Below are 27,716 nucleotides of genomic sequence, written 5' to 3'. Positions count from 1 at the left end.
CCCTGTTCTCATTGGTCTGGTTTCCTGGGGTGCTGTCTGTGTGAAATCTGCATGCTCTGCCCCTGTTATCATGGGTCTGGTGTCCTGGGGTGCTGTCTGTGTGGAGTCTGCATGCTCTGCCCCTGTTCGCATGGGACTGGTGTGCTGGGGTGCTGTCTGTGTGGAGTCTGCATGCTCTGCCTGTGTTCTCATGGGTCTGGTTCCTGGGGTGCTGTCTGTGTGCAGTCTGCATGCTCTGCCCCTGTTCTCATGGGTCTGGTGTCCTGGGGTGCTGTCTGTGTGGAGTCTGCATGCTCTGCCCCTGTTCTCATGGGTTTGGTTTCCTGGGGTGCTGTCTGTATGGAGTCTGCATACTCTGCCCCTGTTCTCATGGGTCTTGTTCCTGGGGTGCTGTCTGTTTGGAGTTGATTAAAACAGTGACCTCCTTCCTCTACAGATTTTTTTTTATTCCGGTGGGATCATCTGCAGACTTGATTCCTTTCACAGCAGTAGATACACAGTTGTTAGCATAGGAGGAGTACAGAAGAGGTGACAGCAGTGCTGGGGACCCTGGTATCTCTTCCACTGAGGACCCTCTGGCACAACCAGAGGTGTGAAATTGCCTCCATTCTTTGTAAAATTAAAGGTTTCTCTGGACTGCAGTCCCCTCCCGCTTCGCTTTTTGGATATGCTGTGCTGTTCTCTACAACAGAAGAGCCTTTGTTTGGAAGGAATGGGAAGCTAAAAGCAGAGTCACAATCTCTGATGCATCTAATCAAAACAGTAAGTTCTTTAAAACAACTAAAAAAAACTGTCATAAAGTAAAAACGAATTTGCAAGTCAAGGTGCACCACTTAAACCCCCAGGAAAACAAAATCCCCACCTGATCGTATCCCAGTTGAGGAGAAAGCCAGGGCTGCAATGCCAACCAGTCCGTCACTCCAGGTGTCCCGACACACGAGTAAAAACCTTTCCTGTTCATCACCTGTCAGGTTTCAAGTCAGAAGGATGGGCGTCTCCAGGCCGGTCTCTGCAGCTGAGGCTCTGAGGAGCTCCTGACAGACATTAGTGGAGCTTCGCTTTCAACACCACTGTGGTCAGTAAAGGTTTAATATTCTTAAACACTGAGAGCTGGAGTTTCTCTGAATGTTATTTGATCACAGCAGCCATGTTTCATTCACACCAGAACTCACAACACACACTAACAGTGCAAGTTAACGTGACCGTAAAAATACGCATTGTATTACATAATATATTTGTAAAGCAGCCTGAAGGTGCTGATTTCACAGGCATCTGTCTAATGTGCTGTAGAGTGGGCCTGCTGGACGATGGATGGACAAGTCGCCCCTTCCTGCAGATGCCGTACTTTGACACCAGAGGAGTGAAAACATTTGTAGAAAAGTCATTTTCAGATGCGTTGTGTTTTCTTGAGAGAGGGAGTCTTCATTATCCCCGAGGTGGATGTGTTTCACGGCAGCAGGCAATATATAGAAAAGCACACAAACTAACAACACACAGGCACATGCCCAAGAGTCATCTGTTGAGATCACACACTGTATTATTATTATTGAGAGACAGACTCACTGTTCCTCAGGCTGGGACAGGAGATCACACACTGTATTATTATTGAGAGACGGGCTCACTCTCTGTTCCTCAGGCTGGGACAGTAGATCACACACTGGATTATTATTATTGAGAGACAGGCTCACTGTCTGTTCCTCAGGCTGGGACAGGAGATCACACACTGTATTATTATTAGTGAGAGACAGGCTCACTGTCTGTTCCTCAGGCTGGGACAGGAGATCACACACTGTATTATTATTAGTGAGAGACAGGCTCACTGTCTGTTCCTCAGGCTGGGACAGGAGATCACACACTGTATTATTATTAGTGAGAGACAGGCTCACTGTCTGTTCCTCAGGCTGGGACAGGAGATCACACACTGTATTATTATTAGTGAGAGACAGGCTCACTGTTCCTTAGGCTGGGACAGGAGATCACACACTGTATTATTATTATTGAGACAGGCTCACTGTCTGTTCCTCAGGCTGGGACAGGAGATCACACACTGTATTATTATTATTGAGAGACAGGCTCACTGTCTGTTCCTCAGGCTGGGACAGGAGATCACACACTGTATTATTATTATTATTGAGAGACAGGCTCACTGTCTGTTCCTCAGGCTGAGACAGGAGATCACACACTGTATTATTATTATTGAGAGACAGGCTCACTGTCTGTTCCTCAGGCTGGGACAGGAGATCACACACTGTATTATTATTATTGAGAGACAGGCTCACTGTCTGTTCCTCAGGCTGGGACAGGAGATCACGCACTGTATTATTATTATTGAGAGACAGGCTCACTGTCTGTTCCTCAGGCTGGGACAGGAGATCACACACTGTATTATTATTATTATTGAGAGACAGGCTCACTGTCTGTTCCTCAGGCTGAGACAGGAGATCACACACTGTATTATTATTATTGAGAGACAGGCTCACTGTTCCTCAGGCTGGGACAGGAGATCACACATTGGATTATTATTATTATTGAGAGACAGGCTCACTGTTCCTCAGGCTGGGGACAGGAGATCACACACTGTATTATTATTATTGAGAGACAGGCTCACTGTCTGTTCCTCAGGCTGGGGACAGGAGATCACACACTGTATTATTATTATTATTGAGAGACAGGCTCACTGTTCCTCAGGCTGGGACAGGAGATCACACACTGTATTATTTCTCTCCCAGCAGGACTCGACATTGTTCTGATTCTGACAGGTTTGCGATATGATCTGTTTTATTGGTGAATAATGTTCGTCTTGTTCCAGAATATTTCTCACCGTGCGGCAGAAAGTGTATCTCTCTTTCCTTTTTTTCTTTCGGCAATGGGAGCACAGCCTGTCCTCTCTGGACATTCGGGTCTTTGTCAGCCAGTTGCTCTGGCCTGATTGTGTCTCTGAACCTGTACTTGACAGGGTCTGTATCTCTTTGCTGTTTCTTAGCCTGGTCAAATATCCAGCTAGTGTTTATTGTGTGGATCGTCTGTTTAGGATTCTGTAGCATTCCAGTTTGGAGGATGTTTTTACTCTTTTGGATGGAGTATCTACAGGCTGTTTGTCCCATTTAGTGTAATCTTGCTCACTGAGGGGATCCCACACTTCACTGCAGTATAGGGTAAAGGGTTCGATTGCACTTTTGAATATTCAGAGCCAATTGTATTTGGGGGACTGATGTTGTAGAGCCTCTTTTTACTGCCATGGAAAGCCCTGTGTGCCTTCTCCTTCAGTGACTTCACTGCCAGGAAAACTCCCAGATGAACTGATTGTCTGTTAGAAGTATGTGTTTCAAAGCGTTGTTGTTCACTGTGAAGTTGTAACTGTTTTCCTGAGATCTGGATCTGTTCTGGGAACCAATGACTCTGGTCTCACGCAGAAGGGCTATCAGTGTCCAGGTCTGACAGTCCTGCTCCAGCAGTGCCAGGCTCTGCTGTTCTGGGTCCAGATGGGCTGGCAGTACCCAGGTATGACAGTCCTGCTCCAGCAGTGCCAGGCTGTTCTGGGTCCAGATGGGCTGGCAGTGCCCAGGTGTGACAGTCCTGCTCCAGTAGTGCCAGGCTCTGCTGTTCTGGGTCCAGATTGACTGGCAGTGCCCAGGTGTGACAGTCCTTCTCCAGCAGTGCCAGGCTCTGCTGTTCTGGGTCCAGATGGGCTGGCAGTGCCCAGGTGTGGCAGTGCCAGGCTCTGCTGTTCTGGGTCCAGATGGGCTGGCAGTGCCCAGGTGTGACAGTGCTGCTCCAGCGGTGCCAGGCTCTGCTGTTCTGGGTCCAGATGGGCCATCGGAGCCCAGGTGTGAATGTTATGGGATGTGTGGCGGTTTGGTAGGAAGCCAGTCGGACTCTAATGCAGGACATTGTGCTCAGTAAGGAGGGCCAGTTATCAGATATTCAAGATACGACAGAGTTCCTTCCCCAGATTACTGTTCACACTGAAGCCTCGGTACCTGTTGGGGTCGAGTCTGTCTCCATTCTTACAGACAGGCGTGATCAGTCCTTGATTCCCGGCCTCAGGGAAACAGCCGGCCGTCAGGACAAGGTTGAGGAGTTTGAGCAGGCTTTGCTGCAGGTCTGAGCTGCAGTTGGGTCAGGTGTTGTTGACTGTGTCTTGGCCACAGTTCTTTCATGGTCTGAGAGTTGTCTGTTTGTGTATGTGCTTATCTTCTTTAGGGTGTGCATGTAGTGTCCAACCATCTCACAGTATCTGAGGCGCAGTTCAGAGTGGTGTGGTGTTGTTTTAGTTCTGGTAGTTCTCTTCAGTTGTTTCTGCACTCTGTATCAAACCATTTGATATTGTTTCTGAGTGTGTTTCATATGAATGTAGTCATTTTGATTTTAAGGCTAGTTTCTCAAAAACATGGTTTAAATTTATGAACGATTTGTTGGTTTGATACAGAGCGTTTTGAAATGTAAGGGATCAAGTAATGGGTTTATTCCCTGCTATAAAGAGACGAAAGAAAACAATGTTTTGGCTGTGGAGCCTTCTTTGAGTTTTGAAATGTAGTTTATTTTGTTTGAAGTTTGTCTTTAGGGCTCTTTGGCATTCGTGGCTGTTTGGAGTCCATCTACGCCTGGTGCAGGTCATGCAGCTGGCTGGGCTGTGTCAGTGTGTCCCTGTGCTGCTGTGTTCTCTTGATCCGAGTGGGGCCTGACAGTGAAGGCACTCTTACAGCACAGTCCACCACACTGATGCCCAGAGCTGAGCTGAGCTGACAGTGAACTTACTTGGAGTAGTTTTGTTTGCACCAGGTGGCAAAATCTTCTCTAGTTGGCCCATGACCCTACACATCTGCCTGCAAGAAACTAATAACAGTTGTCTGCAAATGTGTCTTACTTGACTGGTAATAACGTACAAATTGTATACTGAACAAAGAGAAAGGAAGATAATATAGATCCTCGGGAAGCATTTGTGCAAGAATGCAGCTTGAGACGAAGTATGGTTGACTCTTAGGCCCTGAGTTCTGTCTGTAAGGAAATCAGCAACCCAACTGACAAGATTAAGAGCAGCACCAAAATTAGACAGTGTGGTTGCCAGTAAATATGGTTGCAATACTATGATTTAATTATCTACTTTATAATTTAATTCATCTTTAGTGTCCTGAAGCTAATTTGTTGTTTTCATCAAAACCTTAAACATAAAACATACATGACAATAATAAAATACAACAATGGTACATTACCATTATGCATAATATCATAAGATTAAAATTAAATCAGACAATTAGCTTGTAAAAAGTTCATAACAGTAATTGGATTCCTGCAAGCAATATTTTAATTGTTCAACATCTGAAAGCTTTTAGGTATAAAAGAAGGATCTTCTAATATTTGTTGTGTGAGATTAAAATGTCGCTCTGTTGTATATTTTGAGAATATTGCAAATACCACCAGACAATGTAACATTTTCTCATAATTCATCCATCATGAAACTTAAAATAGTTTTCAAATCCACAGTGCACAGGCTTCATTTTCCATAATTCATCACATCTTCCCGTAAAGAAAAGCGCGATATAAGTGAAAGCAATTATAATGAATTCAATAGAAGCAGTAGGAGAAGTGCCCCCTCTGTTGGCCGATCCGTGGAATTAAACTGGAAAAATACATTTTGATTCTTACAGAAATAGTGCAATGGCGCCACCTTGTGGCCATTAAGCAAAATTTCACCTTCAAAACTTTTTAAATTGAAAATACCGTTAACAGAATGTAAGTTTAATAGTTTTTAGTTCTTAAATTTTATTTATTAATAGTTCATTTTAAAAAATATGTAAGCATTATCGAACACAATACAAACAAGAGTACAGATAACATTTCAAGACAAAAGCATCACAGGGGTACATATTATAAAATAAATACAAATTATAAAAAGGTGAAACAAATTGAAATCTGCACCGCTTTCATATTTTTACAATTTTAAACAGTCTGCAGATTCTCCTTTACATCCATATTAAAATGCTCAAACATAGGATTTTTCCCAGACTATTTCATTTTGTGTACATGATAATGTGCCATTCTAATAAAGTTACAAACGATATTTTTGTATCGTTTTCGATGGGGCTGAGATTGAACATGCCATCTATTTCTTCAAAGCAAATATAAATATTGGTCTATTTTTTAATATAATTTGCAACTTAGTCCAGAAAGGTTTTACCATGGGACATAACCAAAATAAATATAGAAAAGTTACTAATGTCACAATAAAACACATTTATCACTTATCTCAATTTTAAATCGCTGGACAACAAGGGTCTCAACTGGGTAAGTATGATTAATTATTTTGTATGAAACCTCCTTAACCTTATTAGTTACACATTTGCTTTTCCAATCAACCCATTTTACAAATGAGGAATTCCAATATACTGTAACAGCAAGGATATTGTCATCTTGCAACAGAGATCTTAATTTATTATATCCACAAATATTCATATAATTGTTTAGTCTCCAAGTAACGCTCCTAGATTTTTTTCAAGACTAACTATGAGCTGGACTTTAGTTTGTAAAAATACTCTTCACCTAATTGTTAGAATTGAGGAGAAGCTTACGGGGATCTTTAAAACTTATAAACATGTAGCCCGTTAACTATGTTGAATTACAAAGTGTCTATTTCTGCTCATCATAAGCGTCTGCAATTTAATTTTCAGCAGAGTGTATTTGATGAAAAATGTAATCAAACAAAAACTGATTTGCAGCTCACAGTGCAGCTCTTAAAACACTCTTCACACTTTAAAAGCGTCAGAATCGAGGAGAAGCTCACAGGTGTACTTAAAACTTATACACATGTAGCCTGTCAACTATATTGAATTAACAGGATCTCTGGAACATCAGCATGTCATGCGATTGAGTTTATCTGGGAGAAGGATCTGGCTGAACAGCGGAATAGGGTCTGGAAAGATGTACTGTACACAGTGTCTATTTCTGTACATCATCAACTTAAGCAATTTAATTTTCTGCACAGAGTGCATTTGATGTGTGGGAAACAGTCTAATGCAGCCATCTGTAACAGACTTGTGCTTGTGTTGGAAAGAGGAGAGCTGTCTGTTTTTCATGTAGGATTTGGAAATGCTCCCGGTTAGTGCAATATCGGTTTATGGTATTAAAAACTTTCAAGTTTAAATGCAGTGGTCACCTCTTAGGATCCCAAGAGCTTTTGATCTCTTTAACTAGTTTCCAGGAAATTCAAGAAAAGATAATTACCTGAATTTGTGCAAAAAGTGGAAAAATATAAGGAAGAAGGAATATGGGATAAATTAAACTTTAACATCCACTTAGTGATTCATTGTCTCGTGTGGCTGGTATAAGAGACGCACTGAAATTGATTGCAAAAAGGATTTGTAAGTTGGTGATGAAACAGTACCAATTATTTTTCAAGTACATACATTTCTGAATTATGTGTAGTAAGATGCTACATATGTTCTATCAGTCGGTGGTAGCGAGTGCCATTTTCTACGCAGTGGTGTGCTGGGGCTCTGGGATTAGAGCAGTGGATTCTAAAAGGCTGAACAAGCTCATCAGAAGAGCAAGCTCTGTCATTGGGTCTGACCTGGACCCCTTGGAGGTAGTGGCTGAGAGGAGAATGATGTCCAAAATGGAGGCCATCATGGACAACTTCTCCCATCCCCTCTATGACAGGCTTGCAGAAATGAAGAGCACGTTCAGCAATAGACTGATTCATCCACGGTGCGACAGGGAGTGCTACAGGAGGTCGTTCTTGCCTTCTGCCATAAGACTGTACAACACATCCACCTTGCGTCTGGGCAGAGGCAACATTGACAGTGATCTGTTCTCTTTCTTTTTCCCCGTTTACAACCGTTTTTTGTGCAATATATGCCAGGGACCTGTGCATTTCATCTATATTTATATTCATATGTGTGATACGATTTTTCTGTGTACTGTTCTGTTCTAGTTTGTTCTTTCTGTGTCCGGACTGTGAGTAACTCTTGTATTGTATGTATTGTACTATTATTATGTAATTCGTTACACTGTGGCTGTGTTGTCTGTGTTAAGCTGCTGTTGCACTGCAATTTCCCTCACGGGATCAATAAAGTATCTATCTATCTAAAGCCATCTGAGGTTCTCCTGAAGAACACGATTGTGCTGTTCCATTACTGTCCTCAGTGTCATATTTATTTTTTTATTGTTCTTCTACACACTTCAGGACTAATTCTGGTTGTACATAGTGCATGATTTAAAGTCCAGAACTTTGTTCATTGGTTGTGCTCTTTTGCATGTGAAACCTGCCTACTTGTGTCCATCTTTAATGAAACAAGAAGGCACAGCCAGGTCTTGACTGAGTTTTTATTGTGCTGATTTGTAGCCTCAGTCCTGCAGAACTAAGTAGAACAGTACAGGGGGAGAGCTGCTCCTTTCGGAATAACCTTCCCAGGATTTTACAGTGGCACAAGTAGGCAAACTTGTTTGAACAGGAAAAATTGTCTTTTTGGGTGGTGCAGGCAGGCCATGATGGTGATTATCCAAGTTACTCTTGGAAATACTATGATGCCTTTTTTCAGACCCTTTGAATGCCTGTTTGTGCCAAAATGCTTTCCCACTGGTGTGTAGTCCTGATGGTCCCAGGAGGTCAGTGAGCATAGTACCTTCTGTTCCAGAAATGATACCCTCAAGTTTAAAGACAAAACTGCAGTTAAAACTCTTATCTAACTTTCACACTCTTGATAATTCAATTGGACTTGTAAACAATTGTTCTTGTAACCTTGTATAACACACCTTAAGACTGAGTACCACCTACAGTGGTAGCATGTTTATTGGTTTTAAACATGTCTAGGGAATCAAGGCTGAGGAGAAGGAAGAGTTGAGGGGTGGATAAACACCAGATAAACTGGGAGTGTTTGTTACAGATTTCACAGGAATTTTACTGCATTACCTTCAAACAACAAGGCAAAAATGTCCTACAATATTCTGTCATCTTACTAGTTATAGATCCTTAAGCATGAGCTAATGCCTTCTGGTTTTACCATGGTATAGCAGGATGTGTGAATGAAGCATCCAGCTGTATTTTCATGGCTTTGCTCTAAAACCACAGCTACTGCCCAGGGTTCTCAGTAAAGTCTCACCCCAGTCACTTTGAGCAGAAGTGAAGCCTCTGGAACCTCAAATTTTGGACAATCACTTCAATTTTTTTAAATCAGTTTCTGCATAGTCCAAGTCTAGCAATTATAATTTGGACCTTATTAACAACAGTAATTTCTTTAGCCAGTCCTAGTGCTCATTAAGAGATTTGTCTTATGGTTGAGTAGGCAGTGAGGATCATGATACCTCACTCAATACTCTTCTTCCACTGTTTATTCTGGTTTACTTGTGAGTCTGTTGGTTGAGACCTGCTAATTTTATTGGATGGTTTACATTGACGTAAGAATGAAATGTGCCTGCACTAGAGGAGCCCTGGGGTCCTAGAGGATGAAGGCTGCCTCCCAACGTAGATTGGAAACTCAGGCAAGAGAACCAGCAGAAAATAGGCCAGAGCTCCAGGGCGAAGGCCAGGAACCACAGTGCAGACTGGAGTGCAGGTTTGGAACTGGGAGCTGTAGTGCAGAGTGAAGGCCTGGAGAAAGCAAACTGGAACAGGAGATGCAGTGTAGAGTGATATTGCCAAGTTAAAATTGAACCCAGGCTTGAATACGTGAGGAACTCTGTTGTACCTTAATTTTTACAGTCATCCACTTTTGTATATTTTGTTTTCTTTTTACATAAGCTATCGCACATAATATTTTTAATTAAGCTTTAATGCAAACACACTCTTTAATTGTATGTTTAAAATTCACAATATGTATAAATACATTACTTCTCTCTGAAAAAAGGTAACCTACTTACATCTAGCATTTTCAAATTTCATGGTGCAAAACCTACCACTATCAGAAAACAACTTAAACTTGATAGGTTAGTCTAGTCATGAACATTCTGAGCAAAACCATTTCTCCTGTATTTTAAGGAAGGTTGTGTGGGACTGGGCAAAAGAGAACAGTGGAAGAAGGTACATTTTAATATGTAAGTGGAGTTGAGTATTTTTTCCCCCAACTGCTTTCTCATACTTTTTTTGTACTCTGAAGACAAACATTTGAGGTAAAGCAGTTGCCACATTGTCAACGATTGGTTGAGCTCTGTGGGCTTTGCCCTAGCTTTTGAAATCACTTCCACAAAACAAATCACTTTTCTTCCACCCAATAGGTACAGGAGATCTAAATTAAACTGCAGTAATTAAACTGGGTCTCAATTCCTCCTTACTGATGTCAGCCTTCATTGAGGTGCACATGTGAAGCTGCTACAGATCCAGAAGACAATATTGATCTTGGCCACCTTGTGGATTTTGTAAAGAGTAGTGAGATTCTGCTAAGGTCAGACTGGAAAGGCAATGGAAAAGCTTCATTTCTAAAACAGTCAGTTAACTATATAAACAAAACAAACATTTAACCAATGATAGTTACCATTTTAAAGGACTGATGGCTTGTTTCAGCATAGGCAGACAGTTAAACTCCAGATTATATCCTGGAAAGACATGGGTGTGAACTTCTACTTGACACTTAATCTCATCTGGCACTGCCACCACATGCTGGTTGTAGTTGCAGGTAGTAGGTATGTATTACTAGTACCACAGCAGCTAAAAAAATCATGTTTTAAACTAGTAAGTGCTTGAGGAGGAAGCTGTCCACGTTTTTTGGTTGTAAAGGAACAAGAAAGAGTTAATTGCAAAGTGAACAATAGATTGGTTTCCACTGCTGAGCCTTAAAACCGGAAGATAATTTTAATATTGCCTATAGAGCACTATTCCAGTAGGAATGTGTCCAGCGTTCACCTCCACTTCCCCCCCGGTTTAATTGCAGTACTGAGCCCTTGGATTAACACTTGCAGTGTTACATGTTGCACTCAAGTAAGATGGTAAGATTTATAACTTTTATAAACCTAGAATAGTACACTTGCCTATGGAAAAAAAGACAATAGTAACAGATTAAAAAACTACACCATTGATGAATCAATCACTTAAAATGCCATTATAGTTCAAAACTTGGCATAAACTAGTATGTGTTGTAAACAGTATTACACAGTTATAACCTGTGCAGTTGAATCTGTGATTCAGGGAAACTAGTACATTTACTCACCTTTTCCATGCTCTACACGAGATGCAAGTGTTACTAAAGAACAGTGTGCACCAGGAAGAAAGCTCTGCATCACGTTTTGCAAAAATGACAGAAGCACTGAAGATGAACCACCTCCCAGGGTTTGATGCTGTACATGAGGTAAGGAAAAGGGATACTATTGATAGGCCATTTGAAGTTTAGTAGTCAAAGCCATAGTCTATCCTTCTCAAGGGTAGAGGTACACCTATATCTGTATTTTATGGTTGTTCAATTAAGGAAAATTACAAATAAGTTATTTTGGTTATATAGCTTTTGTGTAATCACATAAGCATATTACCCAGCCCTTTATTGAAAGAACCCAAGGCGTCTGCCTCCGTGATGTGGCTAAGCACTGTTTGGGACTCCCACAATGGCAGGAGTACAGCACCTCCTGTTCTCAGGATCACACTTCACAGGGGTCCACGGGTCCTCCTTCCCAAACCCTGGTTCATTCCAGCTGGGAAATGAAGGACAAGGACAGCAGCTCTGGTTAACACTGCTCATTAGGTGCCAATTCTTTAAAAAAACATGGAAAACCTGAAGAGTAAGTTTGTCGGGCCAAGACGGGGTATCTATGCTCTATAGCAGTAGTTCCAAGTCTTGGTGACCTGCGCACCTTTGGGACTTTATTTAACTTACAATATATTACTTTAAATCTCCAACATGAGTAAGAACAGGGAACAAACCAAAGTCAATGAAGGGTTTGATTGTGTAACTAAGGGCTGAGCTGAAACAAGGTCAACAGGAACAGGATTGGGAACCACTTCTCTAGAGTTAAGAGCCACTGGAATTGTTTCCCAAGATTCAGGAAAAGTTATTTTCAATAAACTGAGAAACCCTCACTTTGGTGGGCAGGTGGAAAGTGTCATAGCTTAACAGAAGGATTCCACATGAAGGAAAATGGACACTGCTACAGTGTACCTACCCAGCTCACAGTATCCTGACCTTTCCATCAGGAACAGGCACTCCAGTCAGTTTACTAGAACCAGCCAAGTGAACGAATCTAAGAGCCCCCACTCATTAAAAAAGTCAACTAGAGAAAAACAGCACTTGACAAAGAGGCTTGTCCCAAAAACAGCCAGATGTCACCACTTTATAAATGCTGAATGAACACAGGAGCAGTGATTTTTTACACCTTAAGCTGGGCTGGCACCTCCACAAGAAACTTGAGTAAAACCAGTTTTCCAAGCAAAAAAAAAAGCCAAAATCAATTGGAAACAAAAAGAAGGCTTCACAGTTGAAATGTGTTTTCTTTCTTCTTTTCAGCATGGAATACGCATATTACTTGTTCCTTTGCAGACTGCGCATGCTGATGCAGGTACCCACCTACAGTATCAATAGTCCACCAGAAATGGCTTCATGCAGCTCAGCTGCTTTCTACCAGGTAATCAAGAAAAGTATACTAGTTATATTTTACCTATGAAATATAATGATTATACTATTATAGGAATGCAAACTAAATGGTCATAATCAAGTGTTTGATTAAACAACCTTGTAAAAAGTCATTTAAATCAGTATTTAGCAACAATACAAACACTTGCTGCTCCAGTCCAGGAGTGGTAGTCCCCTTTAACCCGGGAAAGTGAAAAGCCAACTAGTTCAGCCCTGTAAACTTAAAGCAAATCTCAAGAACATATTCTACCCCACAGAGCAGCCTGTACTCACCCCTGTTCTGAACCACTGAATGGAAACAGGAGCAAAGGGAGTAATCTGTTTTATACCCTGAGCAGGGCTGGTACCTCCCCCTTGGAATGTAGCAAAAACAGAGGAGCAAAGCATCCACAGGTGACAGTCGTAGTGGCTGTGAAACAGGTTTAACCCACAGTTAAAAGGGGTGTTCCTTAATGTCTTTTTATAGGACCATACATGTGAATAAGGATTTAATTGTACTTGTGTATATAACAAATAAACTGAACTGAATAAAAAAACAGCCTTGTAAACACACACATATGTAGGAGAGATGAGTTTCTAGTCATCTGCAGATATAAATGTGAAATTTAAGAGCCCAACCATTACTTATTGTACTCCCACCATGTTCATTTGTCAAATAAATTAACTTTTTTAATTAGTTTTTTTTTCCTCAGGAGTGTAGGAGTGTTATTTTTTCTTGTGTTTTTTTTCTGTGTGATTAGTGATGGTTTTGACCAAATAAAATTTTATGTTAAGTTAATATCAAGGTTGCAGTTATGTTTTGTTACACAACCAAACATGTTGTGTTTATATATGTGATATACAGTGTGGATATATATATATACACTTTGAACATTTGAAATTATATTAAGGACATTTTAAGGATCTTGAATAATTTGCAGTTTGGCTTCAAGTCACTTTTCACCATTTATGAGTGAAATTTGAAGGGATAAAAAGGTGGTTTAATCACTAAGAAACTGCAACTAATTGAATAACAGGAGCAGGGTGCTATTTAACAAGTGTTCTTGGTAGTCATTTGGAAATTAATTTGGCTTTGGGATGAGAGATCAATAGGTTAGCTGGCTAATGCTTGTTTGGTCGTTGGAAGCAGGTGTGTGTTGTATTAGGAGCGTTGGGGGTTTGGTAGTGGCCCTTTGAGGAGCCGTTGGGATTGGCCCCTGGTGAATTAGCTACAGCCGTGAGGTCATCATGAGGCTTATAACAAGGCAGCCCAGGAGGGTGGGTGTCTGGTTCTCTTTGTCTCTTACTACAGCAGGTAAAAGAGAGGCTTTATGTTATTAGAGTGGTGGTTGTTAGTTTTTAATGTCATATTATATAAGGTAAATTATTTTGCTATGCTTTTTTTAACCAGGAGTTGTTGAAGAATTGTAAAGCTTTTGCAAAGATGTGTTTTTAAAAACTTTAAGAAGTGTCAATACTTGAGAGTATGGAGTGAAGTTAAGATTAGTGTGAAGTCTCTATTTGCTTTTGGTTTAGACAATTTTTAGTTTTCCCCAACACTTATACATTTTGTTTTGGTGTATGAAACTCTTGTTGGTAAATACTGTGATCTCTTCTCTAGAGCTCAAACTGGCAACAGGAAAGGCTTTATATCCTGACTTGACAGTTTCACTGGGACATCAGGGAAGACCCTTCTCTGTCCAACATGCTGATGTTCCAGTCTCTGCTGAACTGTAGAAAACTGGAGATGCAGGTCAGTGCAGGGTGAGCTCTTAAGGCTGGGAGAAGTCTGTATGGCACTTGTTCCGGTCCCCTCTCTGTGGCAGTGGGGTGGCCATCAGTGTTTTGCTGCCCTTGTCTCCTTCAGGTGCTGTTCTGAGAGGCAGATGGTGACAATGAGCACATTCACTTGAGAGAGGATGCTGGTGGAGTTTCCAGATGAGATTTTGTTGGAACGGTGTGTGGAAACTGCACAGACCAGCTTTTTATAAGGCTGTTCAGCAGTAGTTCTGATTGTCTGTGAGTTAAACTACACTGCGGTACTCGGAGCTTCTCAATCCCTGGCCATCTCAATGCACAGTATGGAGACACCGCTTGGAGAATTGTTCAGAGGAAGCTCACTGGCTGGCTAAAAGGATACCCACTGTGTGACCTGTTGATGCCCACCTGTGCATATTGAAGTCTTGTGGTTTTAATAGTGGAAGGTGAAGAGGTGCTGCAAGCAATCCTTGAATATTCTGGATGCCCATGGATCTTGAGCAGTTGTAAAGGTAGTGTCTAGGAGGAGGTGAGTTTCACTCTTGTATCCTGTTTTTTTATGCATTTATTTTTACCCTTAAGAATTGGCTTAGTGTTAGTTTTGGAAGACTTCTGGTGACTTTTCTATCATGTTTGAGTGTTGGTTTAATTTGAGGTGTAGGTTTTCTTATCTTCTGGGTGCTGTACTATATACTGTATATACTGTACATGTATAGTACTAAACTGGTACTGGGAGTAAAAATTCTTACCGTTTCAAAGTGAAGAGGATCAAATCTAAATCTCTACTTCAGGTTCTGCTGTTGGAAGGGTTGACCAGGCCTTTGCTCCTAGAGGGATGACCTTTATTTGCCAGGAATGTGCAGATGTGGTACACTGTAGACTGGGTGGTTTCTCTTCAGTGAAGATCTGCTTGAGGAGTTCTTAGTTACTAAACCAAGACAACAGCTGTTAGGGGACCCTGTCAGAGCTGCTCAGTGAGTTCTCTACCACCCAGGAGTAGAGACTGGGGTGACTGTGTGTGGGGCAGCTCTGGGCTTGACATTGCTTGATCCTCCTTCAAAGGTAGGAGTGGCTTTCTGTTCTGACTGCCACTCTGCACACCAGCCTTGGGGTGGCTGTTTCTAGGAGCACCTGAGCCACCTGGCTGGTTGAGCTATAACTGACTGTTCCAGGCAGGAGGGGTCCCTGATTTTACAGCCTTTGTTTAGTTGTAGTTGCTGGGGTTCTTTGTTTTCTAACTTAAATGAAGTGGTAAATTAGGAATGGAAGTCCAATACTGAAAGTGTTGTGCAAGCACAGGGAAAGATCTGGCTAAATTATTTTGCTAAGGGTACCAGTGAAAAATAGAGATTCACAGTATGAGAGATTTATTTCATGGGTGCACACATGTAAATAAATCTAACATTGACTGAAATTCTGAATTGAATTAAATTAAAAAATGGGGAAACCTATGCTCCAGTCTAGTGTAAGGTGGACTTCCTGATTTAGCCCAGTGAGGCTGTATTTTTCCCCATTATCTGCACTAAAAGCCATGCTGTCAGAGGTTTAGTGCAGAAAGGGGAGGTATGAGTTTCTAGGTGATTGAAGTGGTATGCATTCTCTTGTGAGAAGGGAGAGAGAGCAGTATGGAAACTTACTTGTGCTGGAGGACTTCATTGTTTGTGCTCCTGTTTAAACTGGTTTTATACTGCATATTTTTCCCTTGGCTCCTGTGTATTGACCTGTGACCATACAAGATACTATGGTAGTAAACTATTTCTATTTTTACACCTCTTAGAACACTTGAATGACTTGATTAGGGAATGTTAAGTTTAGTTTTACCAATGGCTTGTTCTGCATATGTACAAGCTGTAATCTCCCTAATGGTATAGAGCATGCTGTAGCTGGAAGGCTGAAATCAACTTTAAGTGTTAAAACTCAAACTGTTCCCCTCTTATGGAACTCCAGTCAAGGCTGCTGCTGTTGGTACTGAAGATGGTTAGTGTTTTTGGTTTTGTACTGCTGTGGAACCTAATTATTTTTTCGGAGGTGGGGGGGGACTTTCTGCTCTTTTTGTAGTAAATGCAAACTTACTGCACCTCTTTCGTTGTGTGTTGAGGCATTTTCTTAAAGCATTGTCCACCACTATTTGTTTGGGTATACAACTTTGAAATGTCTGTCAATTCTCTGTACTGTAAACTTGTTACTGTTTTTATGTAGAAGTACTGGTAGTTTTATTTAGGTGTGCATTAGATGTACTTGTATGTACCCTATGTCCAGATGGGGAAAAATATCTTCCATTAACTATTTTTCCCCTTTACTTTAGGAATGTTAGTCTTCTGTAAATTGACCTAAAGATCTGAGTATTTGTGTGGCACGGGGAAGCAAGTTGAAGAATTCTAATCTCTTGCCTCAGAAGCTTGCAAGCTAATGTCAAGGAAGAGAAGCAAGGGCATCTATGTCCTGGGTGAGCAGGACAAAGATTTGTTTTTTTTTTCTTTCAGCCAGTAAGGATCCAGCATTGAGGGTTAGGATCCGTGATCCATCAGGATTGGGGTGGAGTTGAGTTGGATGCACTGAATTTGATTCATTGTTGTTTTTGTTGTTGTTTGGTGCTACATGTTTATTCTAGTGAGCTGTTGACAACCATTAGTGAATATTGCAAAAGGATCCAGTTTCCCTGGACGTCTGCCGTGTCAAAGGAAGAATGTTGAGGAAGCAGAAGGCTGTGTCTATTTCAACTATTGCCTGAATCCCTGACCTTGGCTGCTCTGTGATGGGCAGTTTGCAGAAAATACTGGTCAGTAATCCAGTCAGCCAGAGTCTTTAATGCTGATCCAATTATTGCTCTTAACTCAAGTGCACTCTTGTGGCCAAGGTAAAGGTGAGTTTGAAGGTACGTAGAGGGGAGGTGTAGGTCAAGATCTTTTGGTGTGGATTGTTAATTGATTTTAGTACAATGATCAGTGTTTCCCAATCCCTGGCAAAATTAATCCACAGTGTGGAGAAACAAGATTGGTGAATCCTGTTCAGAGGGAGCTCACTGGCTGGCTAAAAGGATACCAGCTTTGTGACCTGTTGTCCATTTGTGAGTATGGAAGTCCTCTGCTTTGAACAGTGGGGAAAGTGAAGAGGTGTAAGCTGTCCTCAAGTTTCCTGGATGCCCATGGATCTTGGAGGAGATGGAAGGGTAGTGTCTAGAAAGACACTGTGCCTGGAGACAAGGTGGGTTTCACTCACCCAACCCCCCCTCTTGGATATCTTCTGGTGGCAAATGACATGGTTTTTAATGTGTTAAACCTTTTTGGCTTTCTTTCTGGGTTTGTTCCCTGCTTGGTTGAAGCTCTCCTACACCGTCATGCACTGAACTGGCTGCCATTCTGACTCAAAGACTGAATTACTGCATTGTATGGGATTTTATTTCATGGGTGCACACATGTAAGTAAATCACATTGGATACACTGCAGTACAACCGTGACTTGGCACACTGCAGACTCCTTACTGGTTGAGGCTCTGAGGAGATGGCATGTCAGCCAGGTTCTCTTGATGGGTGTCGGCACAGGAACTGCTCTCTTCAAGGGAGAGGAACTGCACTGGATCTTTTCCTTGTTTAAAGAGCCCTGGACTGGGGGGTTTTCTCTGCTCTCTACATTGTTTCCCTGTTAGCTTGTCCTGAGCAGGTGCTATACTGAACACTTTGCAAGTTCAGAGCGATCCTGGATTTGGGGTTGAGCTTCCTTAGTATTTCTGAAAAGTGCCGAGGACTTGGACTAAATCCTTCTCTCCATTTCAGGATCTCTGCTGTCAGAAGGGATGAGCAGGCCTTGGGTCCAGAAGGACTTGGTGTGACAACATGCAGATGTGTCAATTGTACTTATCTGTGATGGAGTCTAAGAGTGGAATCTGTTACTCTGTACCCATATAGTGGTAGAAGATGTGAGCTTAAGGCGAATGGACACCTCCTGCTTGAATCTTTTGGTTTTACATGCATTGTATCAGTTTAAAACTGGTTTGAATCAATGGGTAGTGCTGTGCTTGCTCCAGATAAGGAATTTTTCAGACTTAAGACCTCTGCCTTAAAGTCTCTTGCTCAGCAGTTTCCATGCTAGTTCCTGGGACCATAAAGTGCTGCATGTAATTAAGTCATATGGAAAGAATTGTCTGTACTGGTTAATATTTCTGCTTTACTTCAAGTATATTTCAGATATCATACTTCTCTAGTCTTCCCAAGCTGAACACATGGTTAAGTAATTTTGTTCCTCCAGTCTTGTCTTACTTTAAATAAAGGTTAATTTCCTTTTTAGTTTGAGATAACTAATGGATTAATAGTGGTGGGAAAGTTCTCTATGGTTGATTGTAGTCCATTAATTATCCAAATCTCATCTGATTAACAGATGAGGTGGTAAGTGCTAGTTTAGTCATTGGAAGCAGTTGTGTTGAATTGGAAACAGTGGAGGTGGGACACTGAGCACAGGTTGGGATTGGCTCCTGTTAATCGCCCTGAGGAGTTTTATAAGGCAGCCCTGGAGCCAGTGTGTTCCCAGCTGCAGCAGGTGAAGACGCTCCTGTGATTTGTGGTGGTTTTTTACTTTTAAAATGTTAGTATTACTGTGGTAGGTAAGAGTAATAGCTTCTTTTGAGGTTTTAATTTTTCTAGATTTTTTTTTTTGGCAAGCCAGTGTAATCAGATTTACTGTAGCCCTGAGCTTTATTGGATGAAAATAGTGTTTTGTTTTAGTGATCATTGATCCTTTTATGTGGTGAATTAACTAATTGTATGGATAAAGCTGAGTTGATGCATCTGCTCAATTTTTTTTTTATCGGCTTAAATTGTTAGGACTCACAGACTGTAAACCAATCATCCCACTGCCTGAAATTCCTGACCCTAACCTATAACCTGCACCTTCAATGCTGACCTGATCATTGATCCTAACCCAATCAGTGCACCCATGTGGCCAAGGTAAAGGTGAGTTGCAAGTCAAACTTTTTGTGCATTTGGTCAGCAGTGATGTGCTTCCCGGTCCCTGGCCAGCTGTATGCACAGTGTGGAGTGAAAGGCCTGGAGAATCCTGTTTCGAGGAAGCTCACTGGCTGGCCGAAAAGATGCTAGCTGCGTGACCTGTTGATGCCCTACCGTGAGTATAAAGTGCAGAACTTTAAAACGGGAGAGCGAAGACATGCTGCAAGCTGTCCTTACATTTCCTGGATGCCCATGTATCTTGGAACAGTTGCACTACCCAGAGCAGAGGTGAGTTCACTCTTCTCCTGTCTTCCCTAATCCAAACCAAATTTGATGCTCTAACCATTTAGTATTGGTGAGTGAGCTTCTCTTTCGGATATCTTTCATGTTGCTTAGTCCAAATTGATCAAACAACCCCCTCACTTGTAAGAATTTTACAATGGAGGAAAAGGTACTTTTGGTGTAGGCTTAGTGTTAAACTCTTGAACCTCATTGCAACATGCTATCCACTTGGAAATGAGGTGTAATTTTGGATTTGTTTTGTCTCTTTTGGGTGATGTTTGCTCCTTGATTGGGTGAGGCACTGACGTGCACTTGACTGGCTGTCATTCTGGCTCTCAAAGACTAAATTAGTGCTTTGTATGTGATTTATTTCATGGGTGCACACATGTAAATAAATCACTTTGGTTCAATTGTGACCTGATGAATCGGACTCCTTACTGGTTACAACTCTGAGGAGACGGCATGTCAGCCAGGTTCTCTTGATGGGTGTTTGCACAGGAACTGCACTTGCTCCCCTGTGGCACGACAGTGGACTGGGGGGTTTCCTTTGTTTTCTGCAGGGTGTTGTCCTGTTGGTTTGACTTGGACCCTGTTGGTAGTGAAAATGTGGACTTGACTGTTTCTAAGAAAGGAAGAGGACTTGGGTTAAATCCTTCTCTCCATTTCAAGCTCTCTGCTGCCAGTAGGGATGAGAAGGCTTGTGCTCCTGAGGGAAGACCTTTCATCACCAGGAGTGGAGCGCAGATGGGGCCGGTCTCTTTCTATGAAGGTCTACTGGAGGAGTGGGGAGCTTGTTCCAAGTCTGAATGTCATTGATAACATCAGAGGATTCAGGTTTGACTACAATGTGTACACTAGCTACATGTGGAACATTTTCATTGGGTACAGTACATATACCTGGGTTCACGTACAATTGTGTAGACTGTTGTATGGGGTATATTTATGTGTACTGGGCAGATGGCTTTTGGCATGGGACATAGTGTTGTATGACAAATTCTTGGCTACTTCTAGTTTGTACTTGAAGTTGAAAGACCCTGTAATCAGGGTCAAAGATGCAGGACAATCTGAAAGCCAAGCATTCTTTAGTTTACTGCATGGAAAATTGAATATTTTGAGAATCTTTGATTTTGCAACTAATTTTAACTGTAGCAATCTGTTGGGCATCTTCAGTATTCAAGCCAGTGTTGTGATGCAAGATAGTGATGTTGAAATACTTTTTTTACACTGTGTATTCCAATGAGCAGGTGACAGCTGTCAGACTGAGAACGGGGGAGTAGGAAGCATTACTGCTGGTGAACTTGGGCTGTGCCGAGTGAACAATGTGAGCTGAAGGTAAGCAAAGGAGAGATTCAGGTCAGTGTGAGGAGAGCTTTTAAAGTTGGGAGCAGCCTACACAGCACAACCTGGTCCCCTCTGTGTGGAGGATGGGAGTGGTTAGTTCTGTTTCTTTTACAGTTGGTGCACGTGGCAGTGGTTGAAGACAAGATGCTCCTAGTCTCAAGAGAAGAGTGTCTTGGTCTCTGGAATGTTTCTGTGATTTGGGGTGGAATGCTGTGATTTGTGCTCCCCAGTCCCTGTCCACCTGAATGCAAAGAGTGCTGATGGACGCTTCCATTGAATAGTATTGGCTGTCCGAAAGGATATCGGGAGTGTTCTGTGAGTATTAAACACGTGGGAAGGTTGTGCAGAACATTGTCTAATCATTGGTGAGTTTTGGCATTTTGCACCTTGTGACTGGTTCTCTACACTTTCCCAAATCAAAGATGACTGAAATATCAAACTATAGTGTTTTATTGAAAGCATCTTTATATGGAGTCAGGTGTGAGTGTCTTGCTAGCAAATTCCAAATGCAATACCTTTTCACTTTTGTACTAGGCTTAGTTTTGGGATTCACTGGGCAAGTTTAGCTTCCTGTTGAACTGTGGGTTTCTTTATTGTAGGCTTTTGTTTTGATGTTTCTTGCTTAAGCAGTTGTAGCACCAGCAGCCTCCTCCTCTTCGAGACTCATTGGAGATGTTTTCAAACAGTGAAATACCATGTCTGAGACCCAGTCAGATCAGTGAGTTCCTTACCACTCAAGAGTAGATTGGGGAGGTTGTGTGGGGCAGCTGTGGGCTTGACACCACTTGAGCAGCTTTCTTTTCCGACTGGTGCTCTACACATCAGCCTTTTGATGGTTGTTCCCAGGAGCAGCTGAGCCACCTGGCTGATTGAGCCAAAGTTGACTTTGTTCCAGGTAAGAGGGGACTCTGATGTAGCCTGGAGCTGCTGGGGTTCTTTGTTTTTTTTTTTTAGCCTTAATGATAAAGTGTCACTGTAGCATAAGTACTGGTTAATCAGGGGATGGAAGTCAAATACTGAAAGTGTTGTGCAAGCACTGGGGAGGATTTGGCAAAATTGTTTATGGTATGACTGGGAAATTAGAGAATTGTCAGTATGTAAGATTTATTTCATGGGTGCACACATGTAACTAAATCTTACATTGAAATTTTAGAAGTGAATTAAGTAAATTAAAGGGGGAACTAAGAGTATGGTGTCTTCCTGATTACCCAGTGAGACTATTCTGTGAATGTCCAGCACAGTCCTGTCAGAGGTTTAGTGCACAAAGGGGAGTGAGTTTCCAGCTGATTAGAAGTGGTTGTGTACTGTGCCTTGTGAGGGAGAGAGCTACATGAAGACTGTTGGACTTTCTTATACTGGATGTGTACTTTAACCATGAGCACAAACCTGTTATTGGTGTAAAACTGGCTACGAAACTTGGTTAAGTGGTTCTGCTGATCTTCTAGAAAGCTTTTTTTAAAGGTGTTTCTAGTCATTGAGGAATATGAGGCTTAGTTTGACCATGGGTTAATCGGTATGTGTTCAAAGTATTCTCTCCATGATGGTCAAATGTGTGATGCAGCTCAAAGACCTCAATCCACATGGTGCCCTATCAATCAGTTTCGAGTACTATGTACTCTTGTTTCAATTGTTTAATTTGTTTAAGCTCTAAAGCCTTTTCACCTTGGTTAAGGCTGTAGCGGTTTGGTACTGAAGATGGATAGTGTTTTGATCTCATACTGCTCTGGATCCTTGCTGTTTTTGAATTTTTGTTACTTTTGCAAAATCAGAAGTGGCTCGTCTCAAATTGAGTTTAAGGCAAAAATTCTGCTGCACTAGGTATGCATTTTTAGGGTCTCTTTAAAAAGATTGAATTTCAATTACTATTTTATTTGGATATGCAGCTTTGCATAATCAGTTCTGTTTTTCGGTAGTGGTGGTTGGATTTTAATGATGGGTAAGTTGTGCTTGAATGTGCAGCACATCTACGTGGTGAACTACTTTAAATGGATTTGGTAACAATCATGTATCTTGGTTATAAGGCTCAGTTGGTTAAGCTAGAGGTTTTTAATTGGGTGTCTCAAATTTTCTACTTTTTTGCTTTTGCAACCGATTTGACTAGTTTTCATTTCTGGTTTCAGCCAGTATCCAAGCTAATCTCAAGGAAGTGAAGCAACAGCATCTAAGTCCAGGGTGAGAACTGTCCTGGAGTATTGCAACAAGATCCAGAACTGTCCATGTTAATGGTGTCTGTGTCCATGATGCCATGCTGCATGATGGTCCAGCTCAGAAGAGAGGAGGCTAGCTTTGTCCTGAGTAAGGTGAGGTGATCCACCTGCTTCAAGTTCTCATCTACAGAAAGTCCCGAGCCTCTGAATAAGGTGGAAAGAGTGGTGGGTAAACCAATCATCCTACTGCCTGACGACGTGCTTGGGCTGTAACCCTCATCTTCGGTGTGGATATGTTATTTGCTCTCACTCTAATCGGTGCACTCTTGAGGCCTAGGTATAGGTGGGTTTGAAGGTAAGTAGAGGAGGTGCAAGTGTAGCTTTTTTCCTGAGATGGGTCAGCAGTGATGCAGATCTGTGCATTTGATTATAGTTCAATCAGTGCTCTGCAGTTCCTGGCCAGCTGAAGGCACAGTGCAGTGACAGGCTTGGAGAACCCTGCTCAGAGGAAGCTCACTGGATACCAGCTGTGTGACTGGTTGATGCCCATTGGTAAGCAATGAAGTCTGTGGTTTGAACAGTAGAAAGTGAAGAGGTGCTGCAAGCAGTCCTTGAAATTCCTGGATGCACATGGATCTTGGAGCAGGTGCAAGGGTGGTGTAATAGAGGACATGTCCCTGGAGCAGAGGTGAGTTTCACTCTTTTCCGGTCTAACCTTATCCATTTCAAACTTGATGCTATATAACCTTTTAGTATTTGCTTGTTAGAACTGTTTACTGAAGCTGAAAAGTTTCTTCTGGTGTAGGCTACATGTTAAGCTCTTGGATCTCTTCTGGTGTATAACGTCACGCTTTAACATGCTGAACTGTTTCTAGAGGTGAAGCTTTTTTGGGCTTTCTTCTGGGTAATTTTTCCTCCCTGTTTGGTTGAGGCATTTGTATACTAATGTGCACTTGACTGGCTCTGTAAGGCAATTACTGCTTTGCATCGGATTTATTTCATGGGTGCACACATGTAAATTGGTTTTGATGCACAGCAGTACAATAGTGATTTGGCACACCAACAGCCTCCTCCGTAGACTCCTTGCTGGTTACAGCATATCAGCCAGGTACTCACGATGTGTTGGCACAGGAACTGCTCTCCTCACAGGGGAGGAACTGCACTGGATCCCTCCCCTGTGGCAAGAGCCCTTGACTGGGGATTTTCTCTTCACTCTCTGCAGGGTGTTTTTCCTGTTTTATCTTGGACAGATGCTACAACAAACATTTTGGACGTTTAGTACAAAACTGGAGCTGGGAGTAATTGTTCTTACTGTTTCTAAGTGCAGAGGATCATAACAGAATCTGTCTACTAGGTTATCTGCAGCCAGAAGGGTTGACCAGGCTTTTGCTCCCAGATGGATGACCTCTCATCACCAGAAGTGGAGTAAACTGAGTAATCCAATTATCTCACTGCCTGATTAGTTTACTCCTAACCCATCTTGCATTTTAAGTATAGATCATGTTCTGCTTAATCGGTTATCCTTATCTTTTTGGCTTCGATGTAAATGACTGTGGGGGGGGGGGGGTCTGATTCTTTTTTTTTTTTTTCCACAGGATGCAGTTTTCCCATAGCTGTCTTGGTGGAGAGCAAGGACACATATAAACACTTAATTTTGTCCTTGCTTGTAATGGTTTTGTAAAAAGCTCCTTTTGGTTTGGTTAAGCTCTTGTTTATCTTCTGGCAGAGCACATTATGCTTTAATGTGCTAAACATCTAGAGTCATAGTGGTGTAGTTTTTCTTTGACTTTCTTCTGGGTAATTTTTCCTCCCTGCTTGGTTGAGGTATTTGTATACTAATGTGCACTTGACTGGCTGTCATTCTGGCTCTAAAAGATGGAATCAGTGCTTTTGTATGTGACTTTATTTCATGGGTGCACACATGTAAATAAATCACTTAAATACCGAGCAGTACAATGGTGACTTGGCACACCAGCTGCTAACTTCAGTTTGATTTCTTGCTGGTTACAGCTCTGTGGAGACCACATGTCAGCCAGGTTCTCTTGATGGGTGTTGGCACAGGACCTGCTCTTCTCCCAGGGGAGGAACTGCACTGGATCCTGTGCCAAGAACCCTTGACTAGGGGGTTTTTCTTGGCTCTCTGCTGGGTGTTTTCTTGTTGGTTTGTCCTGGACAGGTGCTGCATTGTGTTCATGTTGGGAGTGGAAATGCTGGCTTGACTGTTTCTAAGTGCAGAGGACCTGGTCTGAATCCTTCTCTTCATTTCAGGCTCTATGCTGCTAGAGGAGATGAGCAAGCTTGGGCTTCAGAGGGAGGTCCTTTCATCGCCCAGGAGTGGAGCACAGATGGGGCTGGTCTCTGGGGTCTTTCAGTGAAGGTCTGCTAGAGTGGTGTGCTTGTCTGAAGACTGCAAGTTAAAGGCAGCATCAGAGGATCCAGTCAGGTGAGTGAGACAAGTTCTCATTTTGAGTACACTGGGTACTTGGGGGTTTCATTTGAGTACTTTGGGTATATGTTGATTTTGTTGAGGTACAGTTGTGGAGATTGCATGTCAAGTTAGATAATTGAGTATATTGGTTAGGCAGCTGTTGGCATGTGCATGGGAGTTGTATAGTACAAACAACTTTTTTACACATTAAATGAACATGAAAGATCCTGTTATCAGAGGAATGTGGAGGAATCTGAAACCCTGCATTTTTAATGAGGAATTGAATTTTTGAGAATGTTAACTGTTTTAATTGTCTTGTCTTAAGCTAGCACACCTAGGAGGAGAAGCAAGTGGATTTATGTCCTTGGTAAGTATTCAAGAACAATTTAGTTCCTCAAGGTTGAGGGAAGGGAGAGGTTTAACTGGCTGTTTTTGGGAACTTGTGTGGGAATGTTAAATGCTTTAAACAAGGTATTAGAAATGGACTTGAGTTCTGCACTGTTTTTGCTTTATCACATTTTAGGGTGGTTTTGTTGGTTTGTCCTGAAAAGGTAGTACTGAACATTTATAGTAGTTAAGGTCAAACTGGGTGTTTGAAGTGGAAATGTAGGCTGGACTATTTCTGACTAGTGCAGAGGACTCGGTCTAGTTTTTTTTTCTTCAGGTTCTTTGCTGTCAGGGGGATGACCAGGCCTTTGCTGCCAAGAAGACCTTCACCAGGACTGGAGCCCAGATGCAGCAGACTGGGTAGTGGGTTCTGTCTGCGAAGATCTTGATGAATCTGTTCCCATCCCAGAATCCAATGGGCACATCGGAGGATCATTAAAGCTGCCGTAGAAGTTTCTAATGACAGGCAAAAAAATGAGGGGGGGTCTTTTTTGGGTTAATTGTGGGCTGGAAAGGGGTTCAGGTGCTGTTGATGGTCCAACAGGAGCTGTGAAGCTCTGAGTGAATCTCTGCACACCAGCCTTGTAATGGCTGTTAGGACCTTGGCTTGTAACTCCAGCACCTGAGCCACCTGGCAGGGAGGAGACAGTGACTTTTGGTGCAGAAACGGAAAGAGTTCCAAGTTTTGTAACTTGGTAGCTACTTTGCACATTCTTAGCCATTTTGAAAAGAGTTTGAGAGGCTAAGGTCAAGCAATGATTTATTTGCATGGGTGCACACATGTAGATAAATCTTGCCTTGGCTGTAGAGTAAAAGTGAATTAAACCTATTAAGTAGGGATGAATAAAAGGAAAACGAATCCCATCCACTCATTTAGGAAAAGTTTACCGGAGTGTGGCTCTTTTTTTGGTACCTGCACAGAAAGCTCTTGTCATGGGAGAGGATTTTTGTTTTATGTTGTGGCTTTGTAAATACTTTGCCAGAGAATGTTCTCGTCTATTGAATGTCTTTGTCTGTATGGGATGTTAATAAAAAAAGTACCAATTTTTTTTCTTGTACCACCACCATCAACATAAGTTGCTGTTAATTATATTAAGTACATTGTGCCACTGGATCTGCTTTTTCATTTAGTTTTTATTTGGACATTTTGCTCCCTAATTGATTGGTTTAACAATTGTTTTTTTTTTTTTACTACTGGGGAGGTTCAGGTCCTACTTTTTGGGTACATTTGATGTAAGTAGAGGATGTTTATTAGCATTCTTTAGGCATCTAAGCTTTGGTATATATTTTTGGGCATTGACAATGTAAAGCATAAAACTTTAATGGTTTGGGTTTATGAAAGTTATTAGATTTTGCCCCTTCGTGGTTTGTGCCTTGTTCAGTTGTGTAGAAATGAAAATGTACTTTATTTTCTTTGTAACGTAGAGGTTTTTAGAATGAAGGTGTTATTGGTTGTGATTGGCTCGGCTTTGGTTTTCTTCAGTTCTCATGTTTTACTTTGGGGTTTTTTTTTGTCTAGCTTTGGCTTCATTTTTTTTTTGTGTGAACTTTTTTGCAATTACCTTGTCCTAACATGTTATCAACCTTTGTGTTCTTTTGTAGTATGTTTTGTCATCTTTTGGTTGTAGTTCCCTAGTGTATTGAAGTGAACGTAGTTGAAGTTGTCGGGTACATTGGTCTTTGTATTAGAAACACTAGTTTAGGATGGGCAAGTGCCTTTGTTTATGGCTGGCTGGGGGTAGTTAAGGTTAGCCAGGGTTTCAGATGCCAAAGACCTGAGTGTTTTGGGTTTTTGTTTGGTTGGCTTTCTCACTATTAGCCAGCCTCATTTTGTTTTTCTTTTATTTGGCACTGCTCTAGTTCCATGTTATCCTATTTATGTACCAGTCACTTTAAATAAATCTTTT

At 41.8% G+C, this 27,716-nt stretch overlaps 2 long non-coding RNA genes across 6 annotated transcripts; one reads left to right on the top strand and one right to left on the bottom strand.

Annotated features, from left to right (window-relative positions):
* The first annotated feature begins 324 nt into the window (after positions 1 to 324).
* Positions 325 to 27,716, top strand: LOC138225476 (uncharacterized). Of its 2 annotated transcripts, XR_011183912.1 has the most exons (14): positions 325 to 762; positions 972 to 1,075; positions 12,423 to 12,540; positions 14,149 to 14,280; positions 14,395 to 14,814; positions 16,591 to 16,731; positions 16,897 to 20,340; positions 20,751 to 21,162; positions 21,694 to 21,742; positions 22,968 to 23,682; positions 24,349 to 24,428; positions 25,263 to 25,437; positions 25,748 to 25,789; positions 26,087 to 27,716. It is a non-coding gene; the product is annotated as an uncharacterized lncRNA (long non-coding RNA). The 2 variants fall into 2 exon arrangements; XR_011183911.1 differs by lacking the exons at positions 325 to 762; positions 972 to 1,075; positions 12,423 to 12,540 and adding an exon at positions 13,769 to 13,906 and having other exon boundaries at positions 20,751 to 23,682.
* Positions 8,557 to 11,545, bottom strand: LOC138225475 (uncharacterized). Of its 4 annotated transcripts, none has more exons than XR_011183908.1 (4): positions 11,455 to 11,545; positions 11,139 to 11,265; positions 10,467 to 10,527; positions 8,557 to 8,643 (listed from the first exon to the last, which is right to left on the bottom strand). It is a non-coding gene; the product is annotated as an uncharacterized lncRNA (long non-coding RNA). The 4 variants fall into 4 exon arrangements; XR_011183907.1 differs by lacking the exon at positions 8,557 to 8,643 and adding an exon at positions 9,371 to 9,600; XR_011183909.1 differs by lacking the exon at positions 8,557 to 8,643 and adding an exon at positions 9,371 to 9,586.

Source organism: Lepisosteus oculatus, chromosome 28 (genome assembly GCF_040954835.1).
Source record: "Lepisosteus oculatus isolate fLepOcu1 chromosome 28, fLepOcu1.hap2, whole genome shotgun sequence".
NCBI classification, from domain to species: Eukaryota; Metazoa; Chordata; class Actinopteri; order Semionotiformes; family Lepisosteidae; genus Lepisosteus; species Lepisosteus oculatus.
This window is presented reverse-complemented; position numbering and strand designations above follow the sequence as displayed.